Source organism: Vulpes lagopus, chromosome 1 (assembly GCF_018345385.1).
Source record: "Vulpes lagopus strain Blue_001 chromosome 1, ASM1834538v1, whole genome shotgun sequence".
NCBI classification, from domain to species: domain Eukaryota; kingdom Metazoa; phylum Chordata; class Mammalia; order Carnivora; family Canidae; genus Vulpes; species Vulpes lagopus.
Window position 1 is genome coordinate 115,635,926 of NC_054824.1, and position 22,239 is coordinate 115,658,164.

The window sequence follows — 22,239 nt, forward strand, 5'->3', positions numbered from 1 at the left end:
TGATCTGGAATTTAAAAAGAGATTTCCTTCACCTTCCAGATCAAATTTGCCATCTCCTTCGTGACATGTTTTTTCTTTTTTTTTTAAATCAAGGCAGGCTATAAAAGGAAAACAAAATGCCATGTTAAATGCACACTAATTTATTTTCAAATACAGTAAAGCCACAGGTTGTTTTTACCTATTGTCTTTCAATTTGAGGGCAAATTGTCTAAAATTCACAATTGTTTCCTTAAGGAAGATAAATTTATCATGTGCAATGGATGCTACAATTACTTATGGTTGCTGCTATTATCTTTTTATTACAAGTATAAATAAGAAGAGCAGTAGTAAAACATGTCACATTCACATTTGGAATAAAATTACCCTATATGAATTGAATGCATCATTAATAAATTATCAAGGGTTTGAATGTGTACAGAATCTACCTACAACAAACAAGCAACTCAAAAGGGCCAATTAGTATGTCCAAATCTCAGGGACAAATTATAAACTAATATCTAATCATTGTACATCCATCTGAAATATTTAGTAAATTTAGAATTACGTAGTTAATAACCTGGCTCTAAGAATTCACTCATTCTAAACAAAGAAGGTTGCAGCTCATTACCAGCTAGGGTGACTATGGGGGAAAGTGAATCCTCCACTTCCCATTGTACATCAGCATGAACAATGTGAACACATGAACAATGTGTGTGGAAGGCACAGTGCCAGGCATTTTAGGTAATACAAACATGCCTTCCAAGCATGCCCAGTTACTGTGCTTGACAACAGTTGAGCATTTCTAGTTAACGCTTGTTTATAAACCACACAGTGGTATATTTGATAGCAAGTGAAAGAGCTCAATCAGCATGACTGAAACTGATGAAGAGCTAAAAGAAAAGTTGCCTTGAAAAAAGAGCAACTAGTATTTTAGGATTTCCTTATTTCAAGTAGACCAGTTAAATTTTTGCTAGCTTTCATTACACTAGAATCAAGTCCCGTGCTTGTGGAAGGAGAGTGATTTTGTTGGGCTAAAACACCAAGAAAATTCTGTTCTTTTACCATTCATTGAAGATTTCTTACCGCAGATGCGTGGCTATTATTTCTACCCTCTGCCTCTTTCCTCTCCCCAGTTTTAATTCCTGGCTCTATCCTAATCTACATTATTTTTAAACTGCTAAGAAATCAGATGTCATCAACTAGTAATGTGCTAGTTAAAAAAAAGTCTCTTTTCCAAGCTATCATGGGATCTAGAAAGAGAAAAAAGGGGTTAGTACTTGCTGCATTCCTCACTTCATGTGACTTTGATAATCTGGGGTATTCTGTTTTCTTAAAATGAAATTATAAATTAATGTTTTTATAAATTTGGTATTTTTGAAAGTTTCGTTTACAAAGAGGATATGTTTGTATAAAGTATAAGATTAATAATGTTCATTGCTTGCCAAAATTAACTTTTTCACACCAGGTCAAAAACCACATACAAATAGAACTGAAGAGTCCTAAAAGGGGCTATATTTAAATTTTACCATATGTCTAAGTGCTTCTTTTTTTTTTAAGATTTTATTTATCCATTCATGAGAGAGGGGGAGGGAGAGGGAGAGGGAGAGGGAGAGAGAGAGAGAGAGAGAGGCAGAGACACAGGCAGAGGGAGAAGCAGGCTCCATGCAGGGAGCCCAATGTGGGACTCGATCCTGGGAATCCAGGATCACAAACCTGGGCTGAAGGCAGGCCCTAAACCGCTGACCCACCCAGGCATCCCTAAGTGCTTCATTTTTATAGAAAAGAAAGTTATTGGGGAGGGAGAGTTAATTAGTTATAGTGGAGGTTTAAACATAAAAGGTATAAAACAACATATGCTTGAATTCCAAAATCCTGTTATATCACAACACCCCAAATCAGAAAGAAGATGGAAAACCTATCTTGAAAGCCTAGTCCACATGCATGGTGCCCCCTCACAAAACCTCTGTGCCATTTTTTAACACACTTTTTCACATGTAGCAGCTGGATCTAATAAGAGGTTAAATCTTGCTTTTGTGGTAGAAATTGATTTATTTCCCCCCCTCATTCTGAGTTCTCCTGTAGCCAGCCCCAGGGCTTTGAGAGCCTGCTTCCTTGCCCCTCATTAGTATTTATCACTTTTACAGTATGCCACGGGGTACTCAGCACTATACCATGCTATTCAAAAGAAAACACAAAATCCCTGCTCTCAGGAGGAGTTGGGGGGTGGGGACCATTAAAAGCCTTCACAGAATCCAAGCAAAGGAAGATACAATAGTGATGAAACAATGTGTCCAGTAGGAGAGCTACTTAGGCCACCTTTGAGAAGTAGATTCCAAGGAGAGATGGAAGAAAGTGTGGTTGAGGACTCTATCTCCTTCTTAACCTGATCACCCTCTGTGATGACTTCAGGTCAGTGCACTACCTCAGAGCAAGAAGCAGGTGCAAGCCCGAAATGGAGCAAGCCGGGGATTCAAGTCACATAACAGGAGGGGCGAAAAAGTGCAACGCCTCCTTGGTGGGCAGATACCATTCACCTACTGTCTGTGTGGACAGCATTCAGAGTCAGGAGAATGCTTGAGAAGGGAAGAAAGAGAATCTAATCCCATTACCTTATATGAGTACTCAGAGAAAACATCTCTAAAAACTGAGGATAAAAATGTTGCCTAGTAATGATATGCACCCGGGCTCTCACACAGATCTGATTTCCTCTTTCCTATTACTTGATAGATGCAATTTCCTCCTAACATGTATTTTTTTAAATAAAGAAAATCAGTAGGATTCTACGATAGGTGTATTTTTCTAGGTGGAAAAGTGATGCATTTGTCTTCATTTCCTCCTGATGTGGTAATCCTTTGGCATCAGTAATGCTACCAGGATTGGAACACTGATTTTAATATTTCATACTTTAATTGACTATAATTCTCCCATATATCTATTCAGTTTGAAATTTTGGATGACAGTGTATTTTCAGCTCAACCTACTTTAATTCTTATTCTAGACTCTGTGGAGTCATATGACAGCAGGTTTAAGGCTGATATTAACCACTTCCTATTTTTGGCAGGTTGGTATAAACATTATTAAATAGGTCTATAAATCAGGTAAAATATACTCAAAATCACCTTTATATGCACTTTCATAACCACGGTGCCTGCTGCAGAGCTGACACCAACAGATAGCTGCTGAAGGAGTGATCGGAGAAAGCACATGTCTAGAAGGGTGAACGAAGACAGAGTCTCCATCTGCAATTATAAGAAACTACTTCCATCCATGTTTAGGCTTCTGTTAAATTAATTACAATCACCCAAAAGCAAAACTCAGATGAGATGCCCTTCTACAACCAGTGATGGTGATCGGTACCAAAAGTGCTAGAGTTTATATGTTAGAAAGGAGAATAATTTATGTGAGGTCCTCCTAACATAAAACTTGTCTTTCTTATATAATGTACATGGTAAATGTGGCATTAGAGTTCTGCTTCTTTCTCCAAAGGGTATTTTTTTAAAAACACCCACAAATGTCATCCTATCTATTTTTAAGCAGAGTGCTGCTGGGTAACCAGCTGAGTCGTCTAAATCCAATGAGAAAATTCTACGTTTAAATATGCTGTTTTATCTCATTGAAAATAAGTGGTGCAGACTGACATGGACCATATGGATTTTTGCATACAGTTACACGTAAATTTTCTTAACTTTGAATATAAAATTCTAGCCCAAGCTGAAAAAAATAGGAAAGCAAAATAGATTCTTTAGTAATGGCTCTCTAACAATTCCATTTTCTGATTTTCCCGCCCAAGTTTCATCAATTTCCAGTAAAAACCTGTTCCTTGGGTTTTCTTTGCAAGTGACGAAGTAGTATCTGTAGATTGAAATAATGTAAAGACAACATAAACGTTTAAAAATAGACCTATATGAGTTGTGAATTTTTGTTTTTTTTTTTCATAGATTTCATTTTTTAAACCGATTTGGGGGTTTTCCACAGAATTAATTTTCCATTAAAGTTTTATTTGTTAATTCTGAAAAAAAAATACTAACAGTACAGAACGGTATAGAGTTAAAAGTAAAACCCCTCTGCTTCCCAGCTCCCCATTTCTACTTCCTAAAGGTAACCACAACTATTATCATTTTAACATCTTCCTTCTGATGTTTTACACATGTATTCAAACACAATATATACACGCATTTCTTTTCTTTCTTTTTAACAAACTCTTATCATACTGTAAGTTACTGTTCAGCATTTGGCCCTTTTGACTTTATCATATATTTGGTCTTCTCTTCATGGCAGTACATATAAATCACCTCATTCTTTTTTAATAACTGTAAAGTGCTTCATTATCTAGGAGCGTTCATTTCTTTAGCAAATGTTTAATGCCCATTAACCATGTGCCAGGCACAGTTCCAGACACTAAGAATATAGAATTAAATTTAAAAAATCCCTGCTTCATGAAGACCACATTCTACTATATTTTAACATTTGAGGAACTGCCACATTAACAATATTGAGCAACATTATTCACCATCCCTTTTTTAGCTTTTACAAACAATGCCGTAAAAAATCACCCAGTAAATAAATCTTTATGCTAGTTTATCAGTTGGATAAATTGCAGATATTATTTGTATTCATTCAGTCTTTCAGTCAATTCTTTCTTCATATCATCAACTTCTCTAGGAATGGGTTGTGAAGCGTTGTTAATTGAATTAATGCAATGATAGAGTTTTTACACTTACTCTACCTTTGTAAATCTACCTCTTAAAGTCTTTGACTTTAATAAAGATATTATCTTTATTATCATCTGAATTGTATCCTTCTGAAGCAGCCAATGATAATGCTCATAGGGGAATTAGGTCAAATGAGCCAGTTTCCCTCTACTTTTATTGATCACACATGCTACAAACTTTTGATTTAAGCATTTCATGATAACCAGATGCCTCCCAGACACAATTTTAATGTCCCCATTGGTTTCTGTGTAGCATAAGAACAAAGGCAAGATATTTTGTAAATTGGGGCACCTGGGTGGCTCAGTGGTTGAGCGTGTGCCTTTGGCTCGGGGTCCTGGGATCGAGTCTTGCATCAGGCTCCCTGCAAGGAGCCTGCTTCTCCCTCTGCTTGTGTCTCTGCCTCTCTCTCGTCTCTCATGAATGAATGAATGAATGAATCTTTTCAAAAAAATGTTTTGTAAATTAAAACAAAACAAATAAATGTATTTCTCCATTCATAGAAATTTCAAGAAAATTATGCCTTCTACAAAACTGGGCAAAAAAAAAAAAAAATCAATTGTTACTCATGTGATTCTCATTCAAAAACCCATCCCTAAGAAACTCCAGAGAGGAAAAATCACTTATGAGTTTCTATTGTTTTTATGCACCACATATTTATTACAATTGTAATGAGTTCAAAATTTACATCTAGGTGCATCTTGGATGAAACTAGAGAATGCATTCAAGTTGCCAGATTGAGGGGCGGGGGTGTGTGTGCCAGGGACAAAGTCATCTAACCCCCTCTGCCTCAGTGGTTGGAGGGGAGGGTCCCCCTTTCCTGCCTCCTACTCCACAATATCCTACTCACCCCCAGAAAGTATTTGCTACGTTTTAGACTTCCAGTGATATCAGGGACATTTGACTGGTTTGGGTAGAAATTAGGAAGCCACTTAGTTTTGTGGGGTTTTTTTCCTAATTTAACAACTATGTCCTCGTAGGAAAAATGCTTCCTGTGGACATTCTGACACAAAACTGTTCTGTTTTGTGTCATCTTCTGGTTGTTGTCCAAACCCGTTTCAGGGAAAACAAAAGTAATTCCTTTTTGTCGAATGGGATATCATAAGTGGAGCTTAATTTAATGCTTTTCTATTAATTCAAAATTTGTTACTCTGCACAAACAACTGCCAGCTTGAGTGGGAGGTTAAGGACCCACTCGGCCAGCTGTAGTGAGGGCTGTATCAATTGCAGAAAGCCAGCATTGTTACCAGGAAAGCACGAGTATCTAAAAAACCTGAATCAGGTCAGTTTGACTTATTACCAGAAAGCTAAAGAAAGAAAAGAAGACCAAAAGCCTTTCTCAAAACAAATATATCTGTGTTGCTTCTGTCTCTGGGTAACATACAACTTCTGTAATAGGTTAAACATCACCCTTGAATATGAAATCTGCCTGTGTGTTCGTGGATGTGAGAGAGACGAAATACTGAAGACTGAATTGCAGAGAGTGTTTGGCAATAGAAGGGATGATGGTGTGCATGCCATTCGCAGGATTCTTTTGTATCCAAAGAGAATCATGTACTATCTTGAGTAAGACATCCTTACCTCATTACCATTTTCACTATAAAAGCGTGGCACAATCTAGGTTTATGATATAAAATGCAAGCCATGTGCCACATACCTATCCTTATAGATCAATGCCACATTCATTTCTCTGTTACTGTCTTTCATTTGCACAGATTCCTGAAGTGAAAAAAATAATGACATAGACTTGACACATAGTGGAAGCTCCCAAAGCCTGAGTCTTGTTATGGTTTTTTTCCCTTCTACACACAGAGCTCACCCTCCGTTTATCCTCTGCAGATCCAGATAGGGAGATCAAAACAGTTTTACAGGTTGTGGAAGGCACTCATTGAGATTAATGTATTTTTTTTCCATTTTGTTGAGTCCACTGGATGGATAAATAAGTACAATATAATGGAGCTGAAACGCTCCATATAGGTCCAAGAGAGAAGAGACCTGAATCCTAGCCCAATTTTGCCACATATTAGCCATATAAACTGTAAATGAGGTAAATGATATTTATCAAAACATAATGTGGACAGATCTTCACCCAAAGGAGAGGCATAGAATTTGATAAACTGAGTGACATACTCAGGTTTCTTTATTAGTAGATATCCTGTGACCATTATGCTGCTCATATGGATGGCAACTCTCTAAGAGAACAATGCCATATAGAGCATCTCCCAAACCTCTTCTGTCTTAGAACCCTCTTCCATGAAGAATTTTGATGGAAGAGTGATCCATTAAATGTGTTTTAGAATGCACTGGGTGAGCTAAAAATTTTAGGATTCTGCTTGACTGGTCCTGCCGCAATCTGGTGATGGGGCCGTGTGGGTTTAGTAGGGGTTCTATTCCAACCCACTGTGGAATGTGGTTGTGTTTCCCCAGAGATCTTCACAGAAACATCCAACTTCAGCTCCCTGGAGGCCACCACAACCTCTCCTCTGGATGCTGGCTATATATGTCTACCCCCTGACAAACCTACCACAGATACTATACCAACCCCCATCAGCTTCTTCACCGACCAGGCCCCTCCTGACCTGCAGTCCTTCCTACTAGCCCACATTCGATGCTACATTTCTTCCCTGCCATTGGTGGAGAAAAATCCAGGACTAAATATTCTCATGCTTACTTCTCAACTATTTAATAAGTCAGGTATATCTTAGGTGATATAATAAAAGATTTCATGAGCACTTTTATCTTATTTTCTTATATCTTATTTGATACATTGCTTGGAACTGAATATATAGACATGAAAAAGGCAGAGTTTCTGCCAGACAAATAATATCATCCCTCCTCTCAAGTTGCTTACAGATTGGTGGGTGAGCCAGATTTATAAACAAATGATCTTAAAATATTGCGATAGTGTCACATTAATAGTATGTGCAGGTTGTTACAGTAATTCTCTATTTAGGTTAGCTCTATATTCATTTTATTAAGGCAGGTCATTGTGGAATTCCTGGCCTTTTAGAATGTAGAAGGGCTGAAATAAAGGATCTGAAGCTCCTATTTATTTCACATGATGTGATGGTTCAGGTGACTAGATTTTCCTGTTCATTGGTCAGCAAGAAACAAACATTTCATAAATGGCTTCTCTGCTTTTAAAAACCTGTCAGTTAAATTCAGAATAACTTATTTTGTCTTATTAAAGAGAATGCACCTGTCAGGCACTCCGCTAGGCACTGTGTGCAAAGCTGGCACAGCAAGGTTTCTCTGCTTGGATGGCCTTTGCAGATGTTCTGAACAGCTGATTAGGGAGTTGGTGTTTACATGTAGGTTTTTGGCCCAAACTAACTCCTTAGAAGAGTGAACAGAGCATATGCAGCTCAGAACTGAGGAGAATGTATATGACAGTAAACATTGAGGTGGCCCTGTCTGCCTCTGGAGTCCCGCGCCCACTACCTCAGAAGCTGCCGCTAGAGTCTCCATCTGTGATGGGTAGTTCTGTGTGGCCACCTGGCTAGACTAGAGTCCTTAGTTATTTAATCAAACACTAATCTAGGTATCGCTCTGAAGGAAGCTTACAGATATGGCTACTATCTATAATCAGTTGACTCTAAGGAAAGATTACCCCCTGATAATGTGGGTAGGCCTCATCCAATCAGTTGAAAGGCCTAAGAACAAAGCTGTGGCTTCCTAGAGCAGAAGGAATTCTGCCTCAAGACTCAGCTCCTGCTAAGTTTGCAGACCACTAACCATCCCTACGGATTTCACACTTACTGCTCCCCACAACCACATGAGAGAGTTCCTTTTTTTTTCCACTTCTGTTGATTTTTTAAATTTTATTTTTTATTTAAATTCAATTTGCCAACATATAGTATAACACCCAGTGCTCATCTCATTGGGCGAGTTCCTTAAAACAAATCTGTTCTGGGCAGCCCGGGTGGCTCAGGAGTTTAGCACCACCTTCAGCCCAGGGTGTGATCCTGAAGACCCGGGATCAAGTCCCATGTCAGGCTCCCTGCATGGAGCCTGCTTCTCCCTCTGCCTGTGTCTCTGCCTCTGTGTGTGTGTGTGTGTGTGTGTGTGTGTGTGTGTGTGTCATGAATAAATAAATCAAATCTTAAAAAAAAAAAATCTGTTTTGTCTGTTCTGCTCTGAGAACATCAGCCCAATCAACTGTCCCTTACACACCAGCCTCTAGAAATTTCGCAAGTGCACTGATCTTCCCCAGCCCAAGCCCCCTCCTACTCCATGCTGAAGGAACCTTGACACTATTGCATATTCCATCATGGTTCAGATCTGCTATGAATTAAATAGAAGGTAGGGGTTGGCCCCATGAGGGAATTTAATCATCATGGACGATATAATTTCTACATGAAAATACCCTTTGAATTCCAAAATCAAGCAATTATCTAATAGAAATTGTATATGCATTTTTTACATCATTTATGTCCTTATAGTTAGGTCCTGATATATATGTTACTGTCCTCACTTTGTTTGAGAACACTGAGGTTAAAAGATGTGAAAGTCATTGGACCAAAATCACACATCTGGGAAGTGAAAGAGTCAAATCTGAATCCAAGTTTACCTGATTCCAAATTCTACACTGTATTCATTGTGCTATGCTCCTTCCTTATAAGTGAAAAGCTACCTGGGTAAGAATTGCCTGGTAGGAAAATATTCCATTTTTTTTCTGTGACACTTTTGTAGGAGCTCTGTATGCAGAAGGATTTAAACATTAAATGACACATGTTTCATATGGATGTCAGAGGCCATATCAATTAAAATTTTAAAAAAAAACAGGATTGTTCTAAGGTGAGTGAAAGCCTTTTTAAAAATTGTTGTTATTGGCTTTTTAAAATGTTTTGAACCTCACTGCTTCTGCCCTTAGAGGCTGATATATCAAAAACATGCAAAGGCATTTCCACCATCAGGCTGCCTTGACCTGGCTTTGTAGAGGTTGTCCTAACCCAACTAATAGACTCCCTCCATCTGTTTAGGCATCCCTGGCCCTGGCCAGTGCTTTCTCTGACTCTTGGCTACACAGGGGCCCATTCAGAAAGGACAATCTTGTTGTCCTCATTCTGAAGTTAGAGAACTTTTATGAGATATTCTTCTACAAAATTTCAATCAGTGAAAGTTAAGGTAGGTAAGAGCCAGAGAGCTCAATTCTAGAACTATTACTTTAGGGTCTCAAAGCTATTCATTCAACAAGCACATATTTAAACATTTACTACTGTACAGGAGGTACTTTGGGAGAAACAAAGATGAATCACATTGTCCCAGGATTAATAATGAATGCGGCGGTGCTCTGTGCTAGATGTTTTCAAAACAGTGCTTTTCAAGCCAACGATAGCAACCAATTAGTGGTTAGTGAAATCAATTCAGTTGGTCATAGAAAACATTATTTTTAATTAAATTGAATACAATAGAAGAGAACAGAAAAGAAGATAGAGTACATGGCACACAGGTTAAGTTTTTCTTTCTTTCTTTCTTTCTTTCTTTCTTTCTTTTTCTTTTCTTTTTTTTTTCTTTTCTTTTCTTTTCTTTTCTTTCTTTCAGTTGTATATGTGCATATACAGTTTCCAAAGGAAGATGTATTCCTTACTGTGAAATGTAGTCAAAAACTATTTAAAAGCTACTGCTCTAGAGAGAGAGCAAAAGAAGAAAACAAAAGCTTCGCTCTCAAGAAGCTTGCATTTTGCTGGGAAGATAAAGCTAATTAATGAACAGCAGAACTCTTTGTAGAAAGCAGCTAATGACTAAGGGATACAATGAATGTTGCTGATTTAGTGTACCCGTGATATTAAGACCAGGAAAAAAATCACTGTGACAGTTCATTACTCCTTCCTCCTTAAAAAATTCCTCACTTGGCTTCCAGGACAACACACCTTGCTGATCTTTCTCAGAATCCCTTGTTTGTTCCTCCTTAGCTCCCTATCCCCTGTGGTTGGGTCAGTACCAAATGGGCACAGCTCTTGGTCACTTTTCTCTATCAACATTCATTTCTTAGGTCATCTCCGTTATTATCTGAGCTTTAAATACCATGTGAGTGCCCACATTTGTTTCTGCAGCCCAAACAGCCTGAACACCCAGCCTTTCATATCCAGGGCCTTAGTCAACCTCTCTACTTAGATGTCTCATGGGCATCTCAAACTTAATATGTCCCAAACTGAACTCTTAATCTTTACACCCCAGCCCACACCTCCCTTAGGTTTTCTCATTTCAACTAATGGGAATTCAATCCAATCAACTGACCAAGCCAAAAATCATTAATTCATTCTTAACTTTTCTCTACTCTCAATTCCCATGTCCAAGTCATCATTGAGAAGCCTACTGGCTCTATCTTCTCCCTACCTCCTCCACTACCACCATTCTCACTGCCTTCAATTCCAGTCTGGATTAGTGTATGAGCCTCCAAATTTTCCCCTCTAGAAACCTCAACTCAGTAAGCCAAGTGATTCTTTTAAACCAGGACCCGCCACATCTCTCATCAGAAGTTCCAAGCTATTCGTATCTCTCTGAGGAAAAGTGACAACCCTTCTAGTGGCCTATGAGGCCCAGTGATCTGGACCCCCTGCCCATCCATCACTATTCTGTGCTCACCTCCTGTCTCCTCTCACCCCACTGCCCTACTGGGCCTCCACAAAGCAGCATGACAGGCAGGTCTCACCAGCCAGACTTTCTTACTCTTCTTTCTACTCCAAACACTTGCCCTACAGATCTTTCAGCTGATTCCCTCCCCATTTGATCTTTACTCAAGATCAGCTTCTCAGTGAGGTCTCCAAGGACCATGCTCTGCAGTACTGCAAATCCCACCACACTCCCCCTCCCTCCTTCGTGCACACTCTGTTCCCCTCTCTTGCTTTCTTTTTCTCTGTAGTACAGCCCATCTAATATGCATTTTACTTACTTTATTCATGACTATCTTCCTCCTTCCGCATTATACATACTGTATCCCCAGTACCTAAAATAGCACCTGTTTCACAATAATAGGCTCAATAAATATACATTGAGTAAATGAATAAATCCCATTAAAGAATTTTGAAAGAGTCACAAAAGAAATGGTACTTAATTAACTCCACCTTAACCACTAAGAAAAGGAAGAAAATACCATAATAAAGTTTGATCTAAGAAACCTCACCTCAGATTCTACAAAGAATACTCCAACTGGGGCATTTCCTTTCAACAGAGCCTGAGCTAGCTTGGAAATAATGGTTCAGATATATGTTGAGTGTCATGCTCATCCATGCACATGCTTGTGTAACAATTCCTATTAGTTCTGTATCATGCTGCCTAGAGGAATTGGATTGAAATATAGCCTTTGAGTACAAATCCTCAAAAGGCCATTTTCCCATATGATAATTTTGAAAGGGGAATTTTGTATTACACATGTGCATAAAGACACCCAAAATATTATTCCACTCTTTCTAGATGTCAAGAACTATATTCACATAATTTGAAAGATGATGGTTTAATTGAATTAAAATGAATGGTGTTCACAAAGGAGAGATTCTATTTTTGCCTATTTGAATACAGTCTACTTTTAGGTGTCATGAATGTATCTTGGAATAAAAAGTCCAAACAGGTGGACCACCAAGGTGTCCCAGTAATCAGATGATAGTGATTTTTTGAAAAGCAGAAAATTTTGAGCTGTATCTCTTATTAAATCTTTTGGTTCTTTCTGATAGACACCAAATAGCTAAGTTAATGGTGTATGTACAAATCTAATAATTTATGGTCCTGTTTGAGAAACTTAGTATCCCAAACTTAATAGTAAACTAAAGGAAAATATTTGCTGAAATCTGTTTCAAAATTGGTAATTTTTGAAATTAAGAATTAATACTAGAGATGATTGATTTGATGCAAACTAGCTGTTCTAAGCTTATCAGACTTTAAGTTCTGAGGCTAGAGATCCATATCTATAAACATTGACAAGTAGCAGGGTCTCTGAACTGCTGAGAGATTTAGAAGATTTTAGTCCACACCAATGTTTAGTTTTGATGAATGATGTTTCTACATTTGGGCTTCAGTTGACTTCAGGAAGATCACTAAACTACCTACATTTCTGCTTTTGAACACAAGACACAGAATTCAAATTTGCCTCAGGGAATTTAACTTCTGGAATTATAGCTACAAACCACAGGGGATATAGTGGACAGATGCCACCATGCATGACTACAGCGACGATGGCTCACCTAGCCATTGCAAGCAAACAGATATGCCTCAAATATGCCAGAAAGACATGCGAGGAATGAACAAGTTGCATTAAAAACTAAGAAAGTAAAAAAAAAAAAAAAAAAAAACTAAGAAAGTCTCTAAATTAGCTTATCATTGTCAATGGAAATAAATGTAAGATACTTACTACAGACCTAAACCTCTGTGGTTTTTAATCTTGCAACTTTTAAGATGTTTATGATCTTGCTTGTATATAAAATTTGTAGCCAACTGTAACTGCTGGATGATGGGTGTTCTGTGGTTCTTCCAAGCATCTAACCCTCCTTTCTTGTTACAGTCGTCAAAATGTAGCATTGTAGCTACTCGTAACTTAATGTTTGAGTTTTATATTTAATGGAAAATTGCTAAGTTTTGAAACACAGACAGAATAATATAACATAGAAATTTGAAATAAACCTGCCCTTCAATTATAAATGATTTACTAACTGCACAATTTACTGTAAGTTATTTAATAGCACTAAGTCTCAATTTTCTCATCTTTGCAATGGGATTAATAACAACATAGGGTTTTGTATTGAATGAGATAATGTTTGTGTGTTGGGATTATGAAAAGGCTAGCAGTAAGTCCTAAGGCCAATTTCTTCCCTATGGATGTTCTGACTGAAAAAGGAAATATCTTTAACCCAGTGTTCCAAGCAAGGGTAGAGATTCTTGCCTACCAAGCAGGCTTAGATCATATGCTCAGCCCTGACCCGAGCCAGGCGCCCGGGGAATGTGATGTGCTGATTGGCTAAGCCAACTCTTATGCTGCTCCTGAGATGCATGGACCTCAACCCTTCTGGGGAGGAAGGGTTCTCCAGACCCAAATCATGAAGATGTGACTACAAGAACCAGAATTAGAATCAGGGTCACAAAACTCACAAACGCCCACTACAATCAAAATGTAGGGTAGACAATGAAGAAAATTAATTTTCCTCCCCTATCCTCACATTATACCAGAATGTGATATCTTAGTAGCTACCTCTTGATGTGGAATCACAGGGCACCTTCCCAACAGCAGTCCCTTTGTCATCAGCTGTCACCTCTCCTAACATTTTCTACCAGCCCCAAAAGCTCATGGATCCCTCCCCTCCATTAAGGGGTCACAAATCTTGCCCCTTGCATTTCTCCCATAATGCCTTTTCTCAATGGTATCCATGCACTTCACACATAGACATTCAACTCCTAAGGAACAGTTTTACCATCAGGGAAGATTTTGAAGAACAAAGTACAAACTCAGTAAGTGATTCAAAGGTACTGAAATACTCCACTCAGCTTCACTTGCTTTAAATCTACTTTTCCCTTTCCTTCATCTATCCCCTAAATTTGCCCAATCACTTAAAACTTGTAAACACCTTTGAGACCAGAGACTGTGTTCTATAAACTGCTTTTGGAGTATTTACCCAGTACTATTGTGTTAGGTACCCTGTAGATACCTATAAATGTTTGTGGGTGAGAATAGTCCCATAGGGTCATAGTGATGGAGTCACTATTGCGTCGTGCTGTTTACAAAGTTTTGTTTAAGAGTGTTTAAAATTTTTTCTTTGGAGGGAGATGTAGCAAAGGATCTAAGCCCTATTTAAAAAGAGGTAGGTATTCGCTCTTGTCCTTCAAAGGTCATTTTTCATCCATCTGAAGCAAATTAAGTTTTGCACCCCCTCTGGGCTTCATGGGGAGTTAGAAAGGGTGGTTGCCAGGGAAATCTGATTGCAAAACACCAATCAGACCTGGGGATCTGCACATCGTGTTAATTGTCCTTTTCCTATTCTTGCTCCTTTTTTTCTGCTTTTGCTATGAGAAGAGCAAGCTTAAAAGGCTACAGGGACATTTATGCCAAGTCGCATTTGTCAAGTTGAAAGCTGTGTGGAGCAGAAAAGCAGTTCTCCCAGCTGTAAAGAAGATGCAAAGGACCCGAGTGAGTAGGGAATCTGAGAGCTCGCTAAAAGTGCTTAGAAGGCAGAGACATTCACGCCATTCCTGTAAACAGGTTAGGCAGGCATTCTGAAATCCAGGGTGAAGCCTTCTCACCACCGGGGTGCATGCAGCCCCCCACAGCCATCCTTAAAAGGTGTGGTTGTCCTGCAGGGTTTCCAGTCCTCCCAAAACTGTCCATTTGTGTTTAAGCACTGGCTCACAATAGCAGTTGGTAAGGGCACTGTGAGACAGTGAGACAGCTAATGCTGTTTTACTTCTTAATTATTTTAAGTATTTATTAGTTTAAACCCTCTTCATCAGTACTAGTAATTAGTGACAAGATAATATTTCTGCTTATTTCATTAGTTCCATTTTATGCTTATTTTAAATATAAAGTACAGCTGTGTGGGAGCATGCACTCCTTCCCCCCCCCCACCCCCTTTATTTGTTTAGTCACTCAATCAATATACATTCATCAGAGGCAGGATGATATTTAAGCTTTGATGTCAGACAAAGCCAGACTCCTACTCATTATTATGACCTGGAGAGCGTCATTTCTGCTTTTTGAGTCTGCTTTGCAGCAGTAAAATGGACATAGTAATGCCCATCTTACATAAGACTCCTAGGACTGCTGGAAGTAGTAAAGTAACATAGGTATCTCTTCCAGCCCTCTGAGGTTATTCCACAAATGTCAGATTATTCTATAAATATCAGATCTCTAGCTCTCCTTTCATAAATACAGTTTTTCCTCCTCACATTTATTCTTCTTTATCTAGCTCAAGTAAGACCAAGTAGGTTGATCCCCTCAAGCCATAGCCAAGTCCCCTGGTTGCTTTAATAGAAACACTCAATGGTTGAAGAGATCAGCAGCTACTGGGGAGCAGCCTTGCAAATAGCAACCTGTTATTGACATCCACCATTTTAATCACTGTTCTCACTTGCTATATTGTCTTTATTTCTACCTCATCAATCAAATGCCTACTTTATTTTTCCCAGCTTCTTTGGTTCCTGACAAATTAGAAGTTTGATTTAAACCCTACCTCAGCCTTAGATGCCTCAGTTTTCCTCCCAAACCTCTGCCATTCAGAACTGCTCACAGAATTGTACTGGCCTCCCCTGGTATATTTCAGGACATACGCTCCATTTCAGCTGTCCCAGCTTTCTAAGGGTCTGCATTCCTTTTGTGGCTCTCAGATTTCCCAAAATCTCACGCATTTTCATTCCTCCAAACCTTACCATCCAACCTCCCATCTTGAGATGATCCGCTCTCCAGGAGTCACTCACACATGGCTTCATCTCCCAGCCATCATCTCTCAGCTCGTCATTGGCACACAATGTCTGACTCTATCTACATGTAGCTACACTGTCCTTACTGCAGCCCAGCAAAAGTGGGGGTATGAAACCACAAGTCCTGTGGAAGAGCCTTTTCAAAGTAAGCCTTCTCATGTCTGAAATAGTATTTCTTATGACTTTTACTTCAAAGCTTGTAATCCTTCATTTGTTTTATTAACATTTTTTTCCTCCAGACAGATCTTAAAACCATAGGGAGTGGTTTTTCTTATCTGAAAGATGTATTCTTAGATAACAATTGTTATTCCAAAGACAGCAAATATCTGAATATGGGGTGAGGGGACAAATCCCTGGATTGTAAACAGTAGATCCTATCTTGGGTATACTTGTCAGCCTGTGCTAACTACTAAGCTCTCTGGACCTCAATTTGTTTATTTGACAAGCTGAGATTACAATAATTCTTCTTATCCTTCAAGATAGTTGTAAGGATGATGAGACATTATGTGGGCTTGTGTTTTTTTTGCAAAAGCATGGAACTGATGAATGGTAATTATTGTTATTAATGTGGCCACTATTAAATATGAACATTAAGTTATATAATTACTATCCCAGAATACATCCATTTCTTGTTTTCATTTTTGCACATATTTTTCAAAAGGCGTTTGATTCTAAGACATATGTTTTGGATTTTAGCATCTTTGATATTGGAATGAATCATATAATCTAGGGAGAGTCAGAGTTTAGTTGGTGGCATTTATTTCTTTCTTAGTGGCACAAAAACATACTGAGGGTTTTGCATTAGTATCTTAGACTCTGGAGTGTGGCATTTGGATGGTAGAGGAAAGCTGCAGATGAGTCAAAATAAGAGTACTTTATCTATTCAAAATGAAAACTTTATTAACCAAGTGGGGATGTGACCAACCCCCAAAATCAGCAAAATGTTTGAGACCTTCAGAACAGAAGGTATTTTCTTGGATCATATAACTTTCAAAGGTACTCCATGGGAAAGATTTTTATAAGGACCCCTAGCTTATCATAGCTTTTGCTCACAGATCTCCCAAAATGAATGTGATCCTCTTTCATCTGAGTTTAGGGAAACATAAAGGGTAATAAATTTGGCAGCACCAAAACACAGTCTACTTTCAAAGATCCTGAAAGAGAAATAGATACATTTTTGTGTATGAAATGTTTATGTTTTTATATAGGATAACACATATATTCCATTTGCATTTATATTCTTATACTAGAACATCTACTTTAATGAGTAGAAGATTATAAGCAAAAATGTCACTGCTTTTTTAATTCCCAAGATATTTATGGCTGGCCTTACTTTAAAAGTAGCCACAAAGAGACAGATTTCTTCTAACTTTTTTCTCAGATTTTTATGGTGCTTTGAAGTTTACAAACTTCATTCAAACACACACAATTCCTATTCATTATACTTCTATTATCATCCCCATTTTAGAGATGGGAAAAGTGAATCAAGGTGAAAAGACTTATCCAAGGTCACACACACAGTGAGTGAAAGCAAAGTTGCTGTGGGCATTCATTCATTCATTTAGTGTCACATTTACCCAGAAATCTATTGTCTCTCTAGAAATGTACTAGGTCCTAGAAATAGCAATGTAAACAGTAAGAAACTTGCCCCTCTTTACCTTTTCAACCTCTCCCCCACCTCTGTGACTCAGAGCGGCAAAGAGCAGAACTTTCATGTAGCCCAGACTTCCTCTCTTGGTCTGGACAGTCCTCATACATCTGGAATATGCAGGTCTAGGGTCAAGGTTTAAAAATAAAAAATTCAATACAAACAAAAGTTTCCAAGGAGGCTTTTTTTCCCCCTTCTAGGTTTCCTCCTTTGTGAATCAAAAAGAGGCATTTGGGATTCAATCACTGGGAGTCCAGGCAACCTTCTGGTGGCCCAAAGGCTACAGGCTCCCCTCTCAGCCCTGCAGAATAAAGATGAGACCCCAGGACAGAGAGTTGGGGTACTTACTGATGGGAACTCTCATTTAAAATGATGGGAGTAGGTAGTATATTAGGACTTTATGTTTTGCTTAATATATTTCAATTATTTTTGACCTTTCTTTGAGAAAGAAAATTGGAAGCAGGCATGAGTCTTGGAAACCCAATGTCATCCATCATGAGGGAGCATCTGAGTGCTAACAGTAGTGCAGAGCTCTGCTAAAAGACCTTTACTGAGCACTCCCCATGCATTTGTGGGCATTACCTCATTTAATCCGTGCAGAACTCTATGGGGTAGGAAACAGACAAGGAAGCTGAGTCATAAACCTAGTAAACAACAAAGAAGGAACTCAAACCCAGATAGTCTAGATGTAGAGCTCACACCTCTGACCCTCCAGCAATACTGCTTACCCTATTTCTGTGAGCTTACAGAAATAGGAGAGCATGACACAAAGGCGCATAAAACATGTGGTACATATAAATGCCATTGTGTGATTATGCAAAGTAGGTGTGCAGAAGGACAATGTGGATTAGGTTTGGGGCCATACAGTCACCAACACAACCATGCACCTGGGCTCTTGTAACTGGACATTAGTCACAGCCAGTTGTAAGGAATAGGCATGGCTGTGTGCCAATAAAATTTTATTTACAAATACAGATGGTAAGTTGGATTTAGTCTGTGAGCTATAGTTTGCTGACCCCTAACATAGAGATACAGGCTATAGGTTTCATTAAAAAGATCAATTTAATCTGGAGCAGTTGGAGGGAGCTTCAGAATTGCTGAGTTCAGCCTGGAAGGAAGATTTGAGACAGACATGCAAGACAGTTCCACAGCCTAGCCCTACACCTCTGGGCTCTCCTTCTATAACCTTCCTCTTGCTGGGTACTCTCCCATCATGCTGGCATTTTCATTCCTAGGCTTTAATTATGTACCAAGCTTATTCTTACTCTAGAGACTCCACACTGACTGATCTTTTTGCCTGGGAGCTCTTCCCAGTTCTCCTCCAGGCTGGCTCCTTTGGTCAACAGATCTCCTCTGGAGTATTACTGCTTTCCTAGTGGCTTCTCCGAGGAACAGGTTAAAGTATTCACCCTCCAGCCACATTGTTACCCCATCTTATTTTCCTAATGGCATTTATGATTCCTGAAATTACCTTCTTCATTTCTGTGTGTGTTTGGCTGTTATCTATCTCTTCCTTCACTGCTTCCAGAATATATGCTCCATAGCATGAGATCCATGTTTATATTCTTCACTGCTGTATATTCCCAGCACCCAGACCATGACTGGAAAAGAAACAAGCAAAAAATACTTGCAGATGTGAAGGAAGAGTGAGACTGGACAAAAAGAGATGTGGGAGGAGACAGAAAATGCAAGCATGCCCCATTAGGTTATGTTTAATTTTCTCCTGTTCTGTAACTGAATAGACTATAGCTATGATTAGAATGATCCATCATTCAGCGCCCATACACTATTTCAATTAAGAAAATATCCTCATCCTGTAATTACAAGATGATAGCACTTGGTTATGGTCATTCTTTGGTCAGAAGTCTTCCATATTTCTGAACTATGACATGTGGTCTGAGTTATAGAATGGCTATTCCTGAAATAAAAAAATGTACACTAATCCCCATTTTGTTTGATTGAAAATAAAGCTCTCTATTAGAGTTTAATGCTTAAACATATGCATTAAAGAGCAAATAATCCTTTTTTTCTAATTCAAAACTATTGTTAAATCAAGCCTTTATTATATTAATTTTATTCTTCTTCCTTTGACATTTGTTCATTCCAACCAGCTCCAAGGTTAGTGCCTACAAGCAAGACATCTGGCTGGCCTGTCATCAACAAGTGCCCAGGCTGCTTTTCTATTTGTTCCAGTTTTCCTTCCTTACCAAGACTTCTATTCCCTTAAACTGCCAGGACCAGTCATACTGAAGGCTTTCTCAGACAGCTGTAAGGTTAACAGTTTCTCTGGATTTCCCTACATTTTTTCTTTCTGTGCAAGTAAGGCAGACAGATTCATTAACCTTTGACTAGATCATGGTAGTAGCTGTGGCCCATGATTCTCCTCTCTGTCCAATAAAAAGGGAGTAACATTTCACACTCGGACCCCTTAAAAATTGGTATACCTTCTTTGAAAACTATGTGGTCACTCTCTCCTCTTTTGCTTTTGCTTTAAAAGAGTCAGAATAAAGCTTCGGGCTTGGTCATAGCAATTTCAGCGACATTATTTTTTTCTTCTCCAAGATCTTGATTTTCTTTTGTTTTACATTTTTATTCGAACTGATTTCAGTATTAATTTATAGGTAATCTTGTTGTAGGCTACCTTAAGTGTATGAACAATGGATTAATTTTTAAATTCCATGCAACTTCTTAGCTGCTATCATTTGAAAACTGTTTCACTGAGAGATATACAGATTAAATACTTCCTAGTTGATTCCCTTCCCAACAGTTGCAACCTATTTCTAGTGCAAACCCAAGTTTCTACCATAAACTAACTTTGGGAAAAACATCTAAACAGAAATTTGCCACATTTTGTTTTATAACTGATATGACCTGATATAAGTTTGTCCTTAGTCTCTGACATATTCCAGAGACCAATGCTTATTTATGAACTGTGCATCAGTACTGAGAAATGGCCAAGTGCTAAATGCATCGTTTATGACCCTCAACTGTACCAACTTAATTTTTAAAATGTAACTGCTAAGCCAATAATGAGGTTCTGAACATGATCATATCTTTGCAATGAGTCACCTTCCAACTGAAGGAAAACAAGACTGTTCTAAACATTTATAATTTCACTAAGAAATCTTCCTTGTTGCTGTAGTGATTTTGATGATTTTTAGCTAAAAAGGTTAAAACTCTACACTGTTACTACCATGGTTAACAAACGGCAAATGGATCAGATGGAATGGATTACTAAGGTGACATGGGACTAGAGTTGTTTGGGTCTATAGCTGCCAAGATTATAGCCCAGAAAGAAAGACAGCATTAAATAGTGGTCAAGAGCAAGTCCCTGGGAGCTGCCAGGTTGGAACTTTGCCCCTTCATAGTTGAGATTTATGTGTTCCGATGTGGGGTTCAATCTCACAACCCTGACATCATGACCTGAGCCAAAATCAAGAATCAGATGCTTAACTGACCAAGCCACCTAGGCACCCCTTTATGGTGCTTTTTTAATGGAACATTCATTCTCACTTCCTAGGCCTTATAACATTTAGAAACCAGTGCTATTATGTGTTCTTTTATTAGTTGTGTGTTCTTTGGCAAATTCCTTAAGCTCTCTGAGTTCTTGTGTCTCATCTGAGAAATACAGAAAAAAATTATGCAGAGTTGTTACATAGATTAAAAAAAAGATCCTGTAAGCAAGTACTTAGCATAGTCAAATGTTAATAATGAAACAGTATATTTGATGGATAATCAATAAGTAGTTAGCATCAAAATATTAAATCCTGTTTACTTTCTCATTGAAACTTGGCCAGTTTCAGGGAACCCCTCCTGGCTACTCCTTCCTCATCACCATTACTGATAACTCCTACTTTTTCTAGTCTCTCTTCAGTTCATGTTCCATTTATGAAGCCATATCTTAAACTTGCTGATGTGTTTATTTGGAACTATTCCCAACTGTGTTTATGCTGTCTTCTCATTGCTGTTAAAGCATGTGAAGGGCAAAAGAAACCTCCTTTTTTTTTTTTTTTTTGGTTTCTTTTCATTAAGCCTTGCACAGTATTCTATGCACCATAGGCTGTTTGTTGTTTCTTAATGGATAAAAAGAGTGGTCATTATGCATTTCTTTTACTAAATGGAGGAGTAATGAGATCCTAGGCTGAGTCCATGTTGAAGCGGAAAATCTAAGTGGAACTGAAGAGAAAGTCATAAAGAAATCTTCTATAGCATAGTGTAGTATTCTGCTGAACTCAAAGGAAATGATTGTAGAAACAAAAGGGGGGCAGTGTACTAAGAAAATTATCTTCTGTGGTACCCCCAAGTGAGGATTTAGAATAGGATCCAGCAGAGCAAGAGGAAAAGAACAATTCAGATAAGTAGCTCTACCAGGTAAGTAGAGAAATACTTCAGGGGTAGTGTGTGTGGCAGAAGCCAAGGAAAATTTAAACTAAGGAAAGGCCTCTAGCTTTTATGAGATCATTGGAAACCTTTGAAGACTGCTTTAAATACAAATTAAGAGGG

The 22,239-nt window shown here is 38.4% G+C and overlaps 1 protein-coding gene across 7 annotated transcripts in view; it reads left to right on the forward strand.

The window, feature by feature from the left end:
• Positions 1–22,239, forward strand: part of DLGAP1 (DLG associated protein 1) — a 332,437-nt gene that overhangs the window by 43,545 nt on the left and 266,653 nt on the right. The gene's annotated exons all lie outside the window — the stretch shown is intronic.